General features: G+C 50.6%; 1 pseudogene; it reads left to right on the top strand.

Annotated features, from left to right (window-relative positions):
* The first annotated feature begins 11,834 nt into the window (after positions 1-11,834).
* Positions 11,835-15,004, top strand: part of LOC115838237 — a 136,306-nt pseudogene continuing 133,136 nt past the window's right edge.

Below are 15,004 nucleotides of genomic sequence, written 5' to 3'. Positions count from 1 at the left end.
AACCTCATCTCTACTAAAAATACAAACACTGGCCGGGCGTGGTGGCGCTCGCCTGTAATCCCAGCTACTGGGGAGGCTGAGGCAGGAGAATTGCTTGAACCCGGCAGGCAGAGGCTGCAGTGAGCCGAGATCGCGCCATTGCACTCCAGCCCGGGCGACAAGAGCATACCTCCTCAAAAAAACAGACAAGAAACCACACAACTGGTTTTTGTGAGTTGATCTTGTGTCCTGAAACTTTGCTGAATTTGCTTATTAGCTCTAGTAATTATTGTGTGTGTATTCTTTGGGATTTTCTGTATTCAAAGCGATGGTTTTGTTTCTTATTTCTCAATTTGGTGCCTCTTAGTGCTTTTTCTTACCTAAAGGCTCTGGCTACAACTTCTAGCAAAATGTTGACTAGGCCGGGCGCGGTGGCTCACACCTGTAATTCCAGCATTTTGGAGGCCGAGGCAGGCAGATAACAAGGTCAGGAGATCAAGAGCATCCTGGCCAACATGGTGAAACCCTGTCTCTACTAAAAATACAAATATTAGCCAGGCGTGGCAGTGTGCACGTGTAGTCCCAGCTACTGGGGAGGCTGAGGCAGGAGAATTGCTTGAACCCGGGAGGTAGAGGCTGCAGTGAGCCAAGATCACGCCACTGCATTCCAGCCTGGGCGACAGAGCAAGACTCCTTCCCGAAAACAAAACAAAACAAACAAAACCAAAAAACAACATTGAGTAGCAGTGGTAAAGGTGAACCTCTGTGTCTTGTTCCTGATCTTAGGGGGAAAGCTTTTAGTCTTTCACCATTAAGTATGATGGTAGCTGTGGTTTTTTTCACAAATACCTTGGATAATGTTGAGGCAAATCCCCTCATTTCATAGTTTTCTCTACGTTTTCATGATGAAACGTTAGAATTTCTTAGATGCTTTTCCTGTGTCAGCTGGAATGACTGTCTTTTTCCCTTTGTTCTACTAATGCGGTATATTACGTTAATGGATTTTCTTATGTTGAACCACCCCCTGCATTCCTGGGATGAATCCCTCCCATCCCCTCAGCTGCAGCACGTGATTAAGGCCTTCTTCCTTGGCAATAATCGTTGTTTCAGTGATTGGCTTTTTCTGTGACGTGAGCAGCAGGCCCTAGATGGAACCCCTGGTGTTTTAGTAACACCCGGATGGCCAGGAGCCTCCAGACGCTGGAGGAGTCAAGGAAGGATCCCCCTTCGAGGCTTCAACAGTTTGATTCCTGATTTTGAGCCTTCATAACTGCGAGAGAATAATTTCTGTTTTGACAGAGTTTCACTTCATCACCCAGGCTGGAGCACAGTGGCACAGTCTGGGCTCACTGCAACCTCTGCCTCCTGAGTTCAAGTGAGTCACGTGCCTCAGCCTCCTTAGTAGCTGGGATTACAGGCACGCGCCACCACGCCTGGCTAATATTTGTATTTTTGGTAGAGACGGGGTTTCGCCATGTTGGGCAGGCTGGTCTTGAACTCCTGACCTCAAGTGATCTGCCTGCCTTGGCCTCCCAAAGTTCTGGGATTATAGGTACAAGCCACCATGCCCGGCCTACATTTCTGTTTTTTTGTTGTTGTTGTTGTTGTTTTTTGAGATGGAGTTTCACTCTTGTTGCCCAGGCTGGAATGCAGCTCTTGGTGTCTACCCAAATGAGTTGAAAACGTATGTCCACACAAGCCTGCACACATATGTTTATAGCAGCTTTACCCATAATTGCCAAAACTTGGAACTAAAATGTTCCTAAATAGAGCCAGGGGCGGTGGCTTGTGACTGTAATCCCTGCTACTTGGGCAGCTGAGGCAGGCAGTCACTTGAGATCAGGGGTTTAGGAGCTGCCTGGGCAACAGAGGGAGACCCCTGTCTCTAAAAACATAACATAACATAAAATAAAATAAATAAAATAAAATAAAGTAAAAAATATGTCTTCACTTTGAGAGGCCGAGGCAGGTGGGTCTCCTGAGATCAGGAGCTCAAGACCAGCCTGGCCAACGTGGCGAAACCCCATCTCTACCAAAAATACAAAAATTAGGCTGGGCGCAGTGGCTCACGCCTGTTAAACCCAGCACTTTGGGAGGCTGAGGCGGGCAGATCACGAGGTCAGGAGATCGAGATCATCCTGGCTAACATGGCGAAACGCCGTCTCTACTAAAAAAAAAAAAAAAAAAAAAAAAAAAAAACAAAACATTAGCCGTGCGTGGTGGTGGGCGCCTGTAGTCCCAGCTACTCGGGAGGCTGAGGCAGGAGAATAGTGTGAACCCGGGAGGCGGAGATTGCAGTGAGCCGAGATCGCGCGCCACTGCACTCCAGCCTGGGCGACAGAGCGAAACTCCATCTCAAAAAAAAAAAAAAGAAAAGAAAAGAAAACAACAACAACAACAAAAATTAGCTGAGTGTGGTGGCACATGCCTGTAATCACAGCTACTCGGGAGGCTGAGGTAGGAGAATCGCTTGAACCTGGGAGGCGGAGGTTGCAGTGAGCTGAGGTCGCCCCACCGCACTGCAGCCTGGGAGACAGAGTGAGACTCCATCTCAAAAAAAAAAAAAAAAAAAAAAGTCCTACATAGGTGAATGGATAAATAAAACGTGGTACATCCAGAGAATTAGATATTTTTCAGTGCTAAAAACAAATGAGCTATCAAGCCATGAAAAAACATTCAAGAACCTTAACTGCATATTCCTAAGAAAAAGAAGCCAATGTTAAAAGGCCGTATACTGTATGATTCCATACACATGACATTCTGGAAAAGCAAAACTATGGAGACAGTAAAAGGCTCAGTGGTTGGCAGGGGTTGGGGGAGGGAGGGATGAACAGGCGGAGCACAGGAGACTTTCAGGGCCACAAAACTACTCTGTATGACACGACAGTGGTGGATACGGCATTACACATTTGTCCAACCCCACAGAATGTACAACACCAGGAATGAGCTGTAATGTGAACTATGGACCTTATTTAATCATTCCATATGCATATTGGTACATCAGTTGTAACAGAAGTATCACGCGATAATGCAAAATGTTACTAATAGGGAAATGAGTGTAGGGGTCTGAGAGAGAGGATGTATGGGGATTCTGTTCTTTGTGCTCAATTCTTCCGTAAACCTATAACTGCTCCTCCCAGAAAAGTCTACTAATTAATTATTATTATTATTATTATTTTAAGACAGAGTCTTGCTCTGTGTCCCAGCTGGAGTGCAGTGGTGCAACCTTGTCTCACTGAATCAAGAGATTCTCCTGCCTCAGCCTCCCAAGTAGCTGGGATTACAGACATGCATCACCATGCCTGGCTAATTTTTGTATTTTTAGTAGAGATGGGGTTTCACCGTGATGGCCAGGTTGGTCTTGAACTCCTGATTTCAGGTGATCTGTCCACCTCGGCCTCCCAAAGTGCTGGGATTACAGGCATGAGCCACTGTGCCTGCCCTCTACTAATTAATTGTTTAAAACACACAGGCGTACATACGTAATGACAAGTCACTTGCTGTACACACACAAACAGAATAGCATGGATTATGATCCCAGTCTTAAACAAATCTTTTTTTTTTTTTTTTTTTACACCTTAGGTTTTAGGGTACATGTGCACAATGTGCAGGTTTGTTACATATGTATCCATGTGCCATGTTGTTTTGCTGCACCCATTAACTCGTCATTTAGCATTAGGTATATCTCCTAATGCTGTCCCTCCCCACTCTTAAACAAATCTTACCTGTCAGCTGGACGCGGTGGTTCACGCCTATGGTCCCAGCACTTTGGGAGGCCAAGTTAGGAGGATCTCTTGCGCTCAGTAGTTCAAGACCAGGTTGGGCAACATGGTGAAACCCCGTCTGTACAAAAAATACCAAACAACTAGCCAGGCAGGGTGGCACGCCATCTGTAGTCCCAGCTACTTGGGAGGCTGAGGTGGGAAAATGGCTTGGGCCCAGGAGGTGGAGGTTGCAGTGAGCCAAGATCATACCACCGCCCCCAGCCTGGATAACAAAGCCAGACCCTGTCTCAAAAAAACAAAAAACTTGCCTGTCCATCTACTCGTTAATCTTATATAGACCGATTGAGGCTGTGTGGAGAGAATCCTATGATGATATTCATGAAATATTAGAATCCCACAGATAGGGGGAGATTTATTGCTTTTTTTCTGTATATTTTCTAAGTGGCTTGGATTTTTTCTGCTGTGCATGTTTGTAAAACAAGTACTTAATTTTTTTTTTAATTTAATGAAGTAGTGTGACATTTCTTGCACATTTGAGTTTGTGAGCAAATATTCATAAATTTATATTTGGATGTATGAGTTTGTTGTGAGAAAAAGACCACAAATCCACGTACGAAACCCCAAAAACCCAATGTGGTTATTGATGAGGGGTAGGATAATAGATAGTTTGTTTGTTTGTTTGTTCGTTTGTTTGTTTATTTTTTTCAGAGATAAGAGTCTTGCTCTGTCACCCAGGCTGGAGTGCAGTGGCATGATCACTGCTCACTGCAGCCTCAAACTCCTGGGCTCAAGTCAGCCTCCCACCTCAGCCTCCCAAGTAGCTGAGACCAGAGGTGCTCGACACCATATCTGACTTATTTATTTACTTACAGGATTTCACTATGTTGCCCAGGCTGGTCTTGATCTCCTGGCTTCAAGTAATCCCTTCCACTTCAGCATCCCGAAGTGCTGGAATTACAGGTGTGAGCCACCATGTCTGGCCCCTGGATTTTTTGTAAAGTGCATTTTATCATATTCTTTTTCCTCTTCCCCCTCCTCTTCCACTCCCCCTCCTCCTTTTCCTTCTATTTCATTTTCTAATCATGACTTATTAAAAGGTCCCAGCCCCTGTGGGAGGTCCACAGTTCCCCAACCAAACGGGAAAAATAGGCTCACAAACCTAGTTTGTGAATGAATACCTTATATTCACATTATTTAATGCTTACAGTAACCCATTTTACTGGTGGCAGGATTAAGAGCCTTAACCTAGGAACGGAGGAGCCCGGGTTCGAACCCACATCTGGGGCGCTGGGAGTGTGGCTCCTCCCAGGGCTGCCGGGTTTCCTAGTGGCATCTCAAGGCAGCCCCAACGGGCAGCGCCCCATCCTATGGCCGCCTGTGCCCTCATGCGGCGGCTTCCGGAACTACAGGTCGCCTTCCGGTCCCAGAAGTGAATGAGGGGTCCCCGGGGGCTGTGCTAAGGACGGCCTGTGGCAGGGCCACTCCACACCCCTCAGCGTCCAGGCCACACAGACACAGAACGCAAGAGAGAGACTGACCCACCCACACACCGGTACCCACAGACGCAGAGACCGAGGCAGAAATGACGGGATTGCCGCAGACCGGCCAGGAGCAGGGACAGACAGCGGCTCCGCAGGCTCTGGTGGGACTGGGCTGAGGCCACCCTCGTGTTTTCACCACACCTTCTCTCAACTATAACTACCTAATAAAACTTAAAATTGTTCTATAAATAGATAGGGGGGGGCGCGTGTTTGTTTGTTTGTTTGTTTGTTTGTTGAGATAGGGTCTCGCTCTATCCCCAGGCTGGAGTGCAGTGGCGCAATCTCGGCTCATTGCAACCTCCCCCTCCTGGGCTCAAGCAATCCTCCCACTTCAGCCTCCCGAGTAGCTGGGACTACAGGCTGGTGCCACCACTCCCAGCTAATTGATGTATTTTTTGCAGAGACGAGGTCTTGCTATGTTGCCGAGGCTGGTCTTAAACTTCTGGGCTCAAGCCATCCTCCTGCCTCAGCCTCCCCAAATTCCCGGGATTACAGGCGTGAGCCACCGCACCTGGTCAATACATGTACTCAGAGGGAGACTTCATCTATTGCTACTCTTAAGTGGAAAATTTGTGTCACTTTCCTAGGCAATAACAATGAAAGTGAACAGGATAAAAACAAAACAATGTTATTAAATGGTGTTGGATGCTTCCCCACAGAGGCTGTGCAGGATGAGTGCTCTGCTCAGAAACGAGTTTTAGCAAAGTGTGAGGACAGTTTTGCAAACATGTTTCATATTCCAACTCAGTAGACACAATTTTTCACAAAGTAACATTCTTCCTTTTCTGATACTTTCCTACTGTATGTTATTCCATCTATTTCGTTTTATTTTTTAAAGCACTCGAAGGTGGGTAGAGGCAAGAAGTATAAAAACAGGTGGGGGTCGAGGCTGAGTGGCGGTAGTGAGGGCTCATACCTTCCACTTTTGTGCATGTTCAGATTTAATTTGCAAATTAAAAAGAAGTTTTTTGTTTGTTTGTTTTTTCTTTTTTTGAGATGCAGTTTCGCTCTGTCGCCCAGGCTGGAGTGCAGTGGCGCAGTCTTGGGTCACTGCAAACTCCGCCTCCCGGGTTCACGCCATTCTGCCTCAGCCTCCCGAATAGCTGGGACTACAGGCGCCCGCGACCACACCCGGCTAAGTTTTTGTGTTTTTAGTAGAGACGGGGTTTCACTGTGTTAGCCAGGATGGTCTTGATCTCCTGACCTCGTGATCCGCCCGCCTCGGCCTCCCAAAGTGCTGGGATTACAGGCGTCAGCCACCGCACCCGGCCTTAAAAAGAAGTTTAAAAAAAACTAGTTTGGATTCAGTATACTAACTTTATAGCTCACTAAGCGGTCACACCCCATAATTGGAAAAACTGGGTGCAAAATACGTAAAGCCCTAACACTGTGCAGAGATTTTACCTGGGCAGAATCAGCAGATTGAAAGTGAATGAAGAAGGAAATTGCCCTCTCACTGTAGTTGATTATCTACTGAGGTGGCCACCAAGAACTCCTCCCCGCCCTGCGCACTCCGCCACCCCCACATCCAGAGGTGAAGCCTATTTCCCCTCCCCTTGCATCTGGCCTGGCCTTGTGGCTGTTTTCACCCCAGAATGCACCCCCACTAGAATGCACCAGAAGCAATCTTCTGGGACTTCCAAGTTCAGACCTCAAGAGGACTAGCAGCTTCTGATTGTTATCATTTGGGATGCTCCTTCTGGCAATGAGCCACCACTTTGTGGGAAGCCCAAGAAGCAACACAGAAAGACCCATGCTCTCGTGTTTTCACCACACCCTCTCTCAACTATAACTACCTAATGAAACTTAAAAAAACACTGAGGCCCTGGGCTAACAGCTCCAGCTAAGCTTCTAGCTGGCAGCCAGCAGCAACGGCCAGCCACATACTTCCTATCCATGCCTATGGCTTCACACCTCGAAAACACAGGATGACCCGGCGCGGTGGCTCACGCCTGTAATCCCAGCACTTTGGGAGGCCGAGGCGGGCGGATCACGAGGTCAGAAGATCGAGACCATCCTGGCTAACACGGCGAAACCCCATCTCTGCTAAAAATACAAAAAATTAGCCGGGCGTGATGGCAGGCGCCTGTAGTCCCAGCTACTCGGGAGGCTGAAGCAGAAAAATAGCGTGAACCCGGGAGGTAGAGCTTTCAGTGAACCGAGATCGGGCCACTGCACTCCAGCCTGGGCGACACAGTGAGACTCTGTCTCAAAACAAACAAACAAACAAACAAACAAACACAGGATTCCCAGTTAAAATTGATTTTTGAAAAAATAGTGAAAAATTATTATCACTATTATTTTTATTTTTTATTTTTTTGAGACGGAGTCTGGCTCTGTCGCCCTGGCTGGAGTGCAGTGGCATGATCTTGGCTCACTGCTACCTCCGCCTCCCGGGTTCAAGCGAGTCTCCTGCCTGAGCCTCCCAAGTAGCTGGGACTACAGGCAAGCACCACCACTCCTGGCTAATTTTTATATTTTTAGTAGAGACGGGGTTTCGCCATATTGGCCAGGCTGGTCTCGAACCCCTGACCTTGTGATCTGCCCACCTCGGCCTCCCAAAGTGCTAGGATTACAGGTGTGAGCCACTGCGCCCGGCCTGAAAAATTATTTAGTATAAGTATGCCCCAAATAACATGGGACATTCTCATACCAAAAAAAAAAAAAAAAAAAAAAAAATCATTCATTGTTTTCTAATTTAACTGGGAGTCCTGTATTTTTATTTGATATATTCAACAACCCTGCGGACTTTCTCCGGCTTCAAGAGAATGCTGAGCCCGGGCGAAGGGCAAAGGAACAATGAGGACAAGTGCCACCCTCTCCAGCCCTTGTTGGGACACTTCCGAGCTGTGCTCGCCCAGGGGCACTGAGCCTCTGCTGCCTGCAGCGGTGACCTGCTCCTTCTCGGCTTTCACCCCTTGATCTCACTTCCCCACACGCCTGCTGGTGCCTCCTAGGGTTACCTCCCAAAGAAACTCCCAGTACCGAAATTCTTGTCTCAGGGTCTTTTTTTTTGAGACGGAGTCTCGTCCTGTCGCCCAGGCTGGAGTGTAGTGGTGCAATCTTGACTCACTGCAACCTCCACCTCCTGGGTTCAAGCAATTCTCCTGCCTCAGCCTCCCGAGTAGCTGGGACTACAGGCGTGTGCCACCACGCCTGGCTAATTTTTTGTATTTTTTAGTAGAAACAGGGTTTCACTATGTTGGCCAGGACGGTCTCGATCTCCTGACCTCATGATCCACCCGCTTCGGCCTCCCAAAGTGCTGGGATTACAGGTGTGAGCCACCGCACCCGGCCTATTTTAGAACTCAAACCAAGACAAGAAGAGCTGGGTAAACGCTAACTTTAATGATGGCCATTATTCCAATTATTCACTCGCATTTCCTCTTACTGTAGAGGAAAATAAACAGGAATGTAATAATCACAGCTAACATTAATTAAGCCCCTACTGGATATGATACATGTTCCAGGTGTACTAACTCACTTCTCACCAACAACCGTCTGAAATATCTTTAAGTCCATTTTCCACATGGGGAAACAAAGGCATAGAGAGCCTAAGCAACTTAACATCTCATTGCCAGCAAGCAACAGCAGCAGAATTCACACCTAGAAAGTGGGGCTTAATAAAATGTAAAATTGTTCTATAAATAGATAAAGTGTTATTAAAGAGAAAAATGGAATGAATTTTGAAATGTCAATTAATTAATTAATTATTTGAGATGGAGTCTCGCTTTGTTGCCCAGGCTGGAGTGCAGTGGCGCCATCTCGGCTCACTGCAAGCTCTGCCTCCCGGGTTCACGCGGTTCTCCTGCCTCAGCCTCCCGAGTAGCTGGGACTACAGGAGCCCGCCACCACGCCCGGCTAATTTTTTTGTATTTTTAGTAGAGACGGGGTTTCACCGTGTTAACCGGGATGGTCTCGATCTCCTGACCTTGTGATCGGCCCGCCTCGGCCTCCCAAAGTGCTGGGATTACAGGCGTGAGCCACCGCACGCGGCCTATTCATTTTATTTTTTATTTTATTTTATTTTATTTTATTTATTTATTTATTTATTTATTTATTTTGAGACGGAGTCTTGCTCTGTCCGCCAGGCTGGAGTGCAGTGGCGCGATCTCGGCTCACTGCAAGCTCCGCGGCCCGGGTTCACGCCATTCTCCTGCCTCAGCCTCCCAAGTAGCTGGGACTACAGGCGCCCACCAACACCCCCGGCTAATTTTTTTGTATTCTTGGTAGAGACGGGGTTTCGCCGTGTTAGCCAGGATGGTCTCGATCTCCTGACCTCGTGATCCGCCTGCCTCGGCCTCCCAAAGTGCTGGGATTACAGGCTTGAGCCACCGCGCCCGGCCTCATTTTATTTTTAAGACAGGGTGTCCCTCTGTTACCCAGGCTGGAGTGCAGTGGTACAATCATGGCTCACTTCAACCTCGAACTCCTGGGCTCAAGTGATCCTCTCACCTCAGCCTCCTGAGTAGCAGGTGGGCAACACTCAGGGCCCACGTGTTCACATTAGGCCACAGTGCCTCTCCAACCCCCAGAATGAAATCCAAGCCCCTTGGCCTGGTCCTCAAGTCTTTCTCTGACCTGGTCATCCCTGCCACCTGCCCTCTCTTCTCCAGCTACCTTGAATCACTTGAAGAATCTCCATGCCTCACACCTTTCATTGCTGTTCCTTTTGCCTTGAACACCCTTCCTCCTCGTCATTCCCACTTTTCAAGTCTCACATCAGCGTGCACTGCCTCCTCCAGGAAGCCTCTCAGCACTCACCCCAGAGTCTGTCAGGCTCCTCTAGGTTCCCACGGCCTCCCAGCTGTCCCCTATCTGATCACAAGCACAAGCTCTGGAAGAGTTGATACAGGAGCAGGTGGCTGAGTGAGAGGCACCATGAGGAGTGGGCGGCTGAGTGAGAGGCACCGTCCTGCCCCATGGTTAGCTCAAAAATCGATAAACCAGCACCCAGTGGGCACCTACTGTGTGCAAGGCACTGTTCTCAGTGCTGGGGCTACCCATGGAAGTAGACAGACAAAAATCCCCACACTAACAGGCCGACTTTCTCCTGGGCAGGCAGACGATAAACACAGTAAGTAGGATGGAGAGCTGGGAGGTGGCCCAAGGAGAGCACACGAGGGAGGATGCTGGGCGTTCGTGTCATTTGCATGGCTACGACAGCGTGCTGCGAGGGCACCGATGTTCCCACCTCCCCATGAGGCCTCCCCTAGCATCCTCCAACACACACTGGCCCCTCCAGCTTCACTTCTTCTTCTTCTTTTTTTTTTCTTTTTTGAGATGAAGACTTGCTCTGTCGCCCAGGCTGGAGTGCAGTGGCCCGATCTCAACTGACTGCAACCTCTGCCTCTCGGGTTCAAGCGATTCTCCTGCCTCAGCCTTCCAAGTAGCTGGGACTACAGGCGCCCACCACCACGCCTGGCTAATTTTTGTATTTTCAGTAGAGACGGGGTTTCACCATGTTGGCCTGGCTGGTCTCCAACTCCTGACCTCAGGTGATCCGCCCGCCTCAGCCTCCCAAAGTGCTGGGAAGACAGACATGAGCCACCACGCCCGGCTTTTTTTTTTTTTTTTTTTTTTTAAGACTGAGTTTCGCTCTTGTTGCCTAGGCTGGAGCGCAATGGCATGATCTCAGTTCACTGCAACCTCTGCCTCCCAGGTGCAAGTGCTTCTCCTGCCTCAGCCTCCCGAGTAGCTGGGATTGCAGGCATGCACCACCATACCTGACTCATTTTTTATTTTTGGTAGAGAGGGGGTTTCTCAATGTTGGTCAGGCTGGTCTCAAACTCCTGACCTCAGGTGATCCGCCCGCCTCGACCTCCCAAAGTGCTGGGATTACAGGCGTGAGCCACCGCGCCCGGTCTGGCTTCACTTCTTTAAGCAGTCACCCTGTGCTAGACAACTGACATTCCGCGTTGTGTTTATTGTTTATTGCCTGTCCCCTCTGTGTCAGCTTCCTGAGGCAGTGACTTTGCTCATCCTTGTCCCTGCTGTATCGCCGGTGCCCAACTCAGTATCTAGCACACGGTAAGTACTCAGGGAAGAGTTGTGGAGGATACATTTTGCGGAGGGGGAAAATGAATCTCAGGGAAGGAAGATGATTTGCTCGAGGCCACATGAAAATTAGAAGGCAGGACAGGGATTTGAGCAGGATCTGTGGCTCCGAGACCGAGGCTCCTCTCCGGGTGACTCTTCCCGGGATTCTGGCCTCATTTGGACCTCCAGGGCCCCCGACCTGAGCCTGGGGCAGAGCTGGGACCCAGGCGGGCGAGGCTGAGCGGCCAGCAGAGAGTCGCCAGCAGAGGGCGCTGTCTACGCGTGTCCGGGCGCAAGGAGGCCCCAGTAGGGCTGAGCCCGGGTAGAAAGAGGGAGCGGCGGGTTGTGGGGTGGTGGGGCAGTGGGGCGACAGGATGGGGAAGAGACTAAGGCGGGGCGCGGGGCGGGGGGGCTGTGGGAACCTGCAGGAGAACGTTACTAGCTGGATAAAGGCAGGTTTCCCAGGAGTTTATTTTTTAACTGTATGCTGAAAAATAAATGGGAGGTGGCGTTTGAGAAAGCGAAGTGTGTTCCAGGTTGAGAGAGCAGCATGTGTGAAGGCCCCGAGCCGGCCTCCGGACCTTTTCAGTATGCATCTTGGTCAGGGGAGGATGGTCGGCCAGGGCACACGCATGGCCCCCTGGAGTCGTGCGGCTCTGGCCTTGGTGAGTCTTCAGGCACAGATTGAGGCGTAAAGGAGGTGCTCCTGCCAAAATTTAATTTCGCCCAGGCATGGTATCCCAGCACCTTGAGAGGCCAAGGTGAGAGGATTGCTTGAGGCCAAGAGTTCGAGACCAGCCTGGGCAACATAGTGAGATGCGATCTCTACAAAAATTTTAAAAATTAGCCAGGTGTGGTGGCATACACTTGTAGTCCCAGCTACTCTGGAGGCTGAGGTGGAAGGATCACTTGAGCACAAGAAGTGGAGGCTGCAGTGAGCTGAAGGGGCCACTGCACTCCAGCCTGGGTGACAGAGCAAGACCCTGTCTAAAAAACAAACAAAGAAGTAAATCCCCTGGTCTCAGGTATTCTGTTAGAGCAACACCAAACACACTAAGACAGGAGGAAGGGGCTGGGTGGGCTCCCACAGTCCTGTCCAGCCACTGGGCCCGTGCAGCACAGCACTTCCCGGGTGCATCGGCATTGAGCCTTTCCTGAGTGCTGCTGCCATCTGTCCTCCAGTTACGAAGGGAACAAGAGACCCAGAAGGGGTGGGGCTGGCCCATGGTCTCCCTTGCTCACAGCCCTGGGCTGGAGCGCTTGTACAGAGCTGCCTCCTGGTCAGCCAGGAAAGGCTCACTGGAGGAGGAGGGGTAGGTCAGGCATCTTCCCGGCCTCAGAACAGGATATGGGTGGGGGACGTTGGTGTGTCCTACACTGGGGCCTGCCCACCTTCTTCCCCAGTGTTCCTCCATCCTGCTCTGAGCATTGTGCAGAGGACCCCGGACTATGGGGTTCATCCTTTCCTAGGGAGCTTTCAAGGGCCCACACAGCCTGCTCCCCACACCCCATGGAGGCGCAATGATAGCAGAATTACTGGCACTGTTAACCTGCTGGGGTTGGAACCGGGAGTCCTGGAGGGTCAGAAGTCAAGCTGGGGGACTGGGGGGACTGCCTGCACTGGCCACTGCAGTGCAGAGAAGCTGAGGTGAACACAATCTGAGAGACTGGAGACCAGGGCTGGGTGAGGGTGCATGGGAAACGGGTGCGTGGGAACTGGGTGAATGGGTACCGAGTGGATGGGGACTGGGTGGATGGGGACTGGGTGGATGGGGACAGGGTGGGTGAGGACTGGGCGGATGGATACTGGGTGGATGGGGACTGGGTGGGTGGGGACTGGGTGGATGGGGATTGGTAGATGGGTACTGGGTGGATGGGGATTTGTGGATGGGGACGGGGTGGATGGGGATTGGTGGATGGGGACTGGGTGGATGGGAACTGGGTAGATGGACACTGGGTGGATTGGGACTGGTGGATGGGGACTGACTGGATGGAAGGAGGGCAGGGGGCCAGGTGGGGCCAGGCAGCCTGCCTGCTCTGCTGAGCGGCCTGGACCCAGGGGCTGCCTCTCCCAGGCCTCAGTCTCATCGTCTATAGAATGGAGTTTCCAGAGATGGTCTGAGGCCCCTTCCAACTACCTGCAATGTGCTGGGTCCCAGGTCCACAGGAAGGACTGGTTCCTAGGGTCTTCCTTCCCAGCAAATTGTCTCTCCTGCTCCTGGCAGCAAAAGCTTCCCAGGATAATATTATCAATAATAATATTGTCCCCCCTCCTCCTCTGCCTCTTCTTCTTGTGTTTCTATATTCCAGGAACTTTCCTAAATGGTTCATTTATTTATCAGATAATTTGATCCCCCACAATCCCATGAGTAAGAGACATTTACTGATCCCTTTTTATAGATGAGGAAACAGACTCAGGGAGGGGAGGTGACTTGCCAGAGCCACACAGCTGGCAATCTGGCTCCCGTACCTCCGCGTCCCTGAGGTCACTTCAGTGCCCCCGCCGCATGCCAGGGATAAAGAGACTCGAGACCTTACCGCAACTCACGGAGACCTATGTGGCTGCATGTGTCACCCCCAGGCAGAGTGACTTGAAGGGCCCAGGGAGGGGCCTCTTTTCATCCCGGGGACTGCCAAGCCCTGGAGTCCAGCTGGGCATGGGCAGTCAGCCCGGGCTGGGGGATGGTGCCTGGCTGCTAGGGTGCTGGTCCTAGCATGGCAGGCATGGGTTAAAATCCCAGCTGTGCCACCTTCTGCTGTGTGATTCCAGGCACGTGACCTTTCTGCTTGGTGCCTCAGTTTCCCCTTCTCTGGAACGGGGATAATAGCAACGCCTCTTCTATAAGGCAAGGTGGTTGTGAGGATTCAATGAAGCAATACACGAAAGCACTCGCCTGCCTGGTCCCGTGGGTTCTCCACAGGATAGGGAACCCATGGAAGCCACGCCCAGCTAATTGTTTTGTATATTTTTAGTAGAGACAGGGTTTCACCATGTTGGCCAGGCTGGTTTCAAACTTCTGACCTCGAGTGATCCACCCACTTCAGCCTCCCAAAGTGCTGGGATTACAGGCCTGAGCCATGGCTCCTGGCTGTTTGTTTTTTGAGACAGGGTCTCACTTTGTCGCCCAGGCTTGAGGGCAGTGGTGCTATCGTAGCTCATTGCAGCCTTGATCTCCTGGGCTCAAGTGATCCTCCCACTTCGGCCTCCTGAGTAGCTGGGACTACACGTGCACACTACCATGCCTGGCTAGTTTTTTATTTTGTAGAGGTGGGATTTCACCATGTTACCATGGTCTTGAACTCCTAAGCTCAGGTGATCCACCCACCTCGGCCTCCCAAAGTGCCGGGATTATAGGCACAAGCCACCATGCCCAGCTTGAATGGCCGCTTTTGATGGAGCACTTACTATGTGTCGCTAAACCCCTCTGAGCCTCAGTTTCCTCCTTTGTAGTGTGGGACTTGCTCGAGGACTCACTGCTGGCCTTGGGGAGCAGAGAACCCAGGTCTCTGTGATTCCGAAGTCCAGGTTCTTCCACCTGCAACTGCAGTTTCCAGAATTGGTCCCACCCCAGGAGGATCAGCCAGGTGATATGAGATCCTGCTCGGGGCTGTGGAAAGGGAATGGGAAGTCAGGGCACCCTGCCTGGTCCCACGCTGATCCACCGGGGGTACCCATCCGAGAAACAGGGGTGGGGACCAGACTGGATGATGCAAATGGCA

The sequence above is a fragment of the Nomascus leucogenys genome, chromosome 14 (assembly GCF_006542625.1).
Source record: "Nomascus leucogenys isolate Asia chromosome 14, Asia_NLE_v1, whole genome shotgun sequence".
Lineage (NCBI taxonomy): Eukaryota > Metazoa > Chordata > Mammalia > Primates > Hylobatidae > Nomascus > Nomascus leucogenys.
Note: the sequence above shows the minus strand (reverse complement) of the source record. Positions and strands in the feature narration are given on the sequence as shown.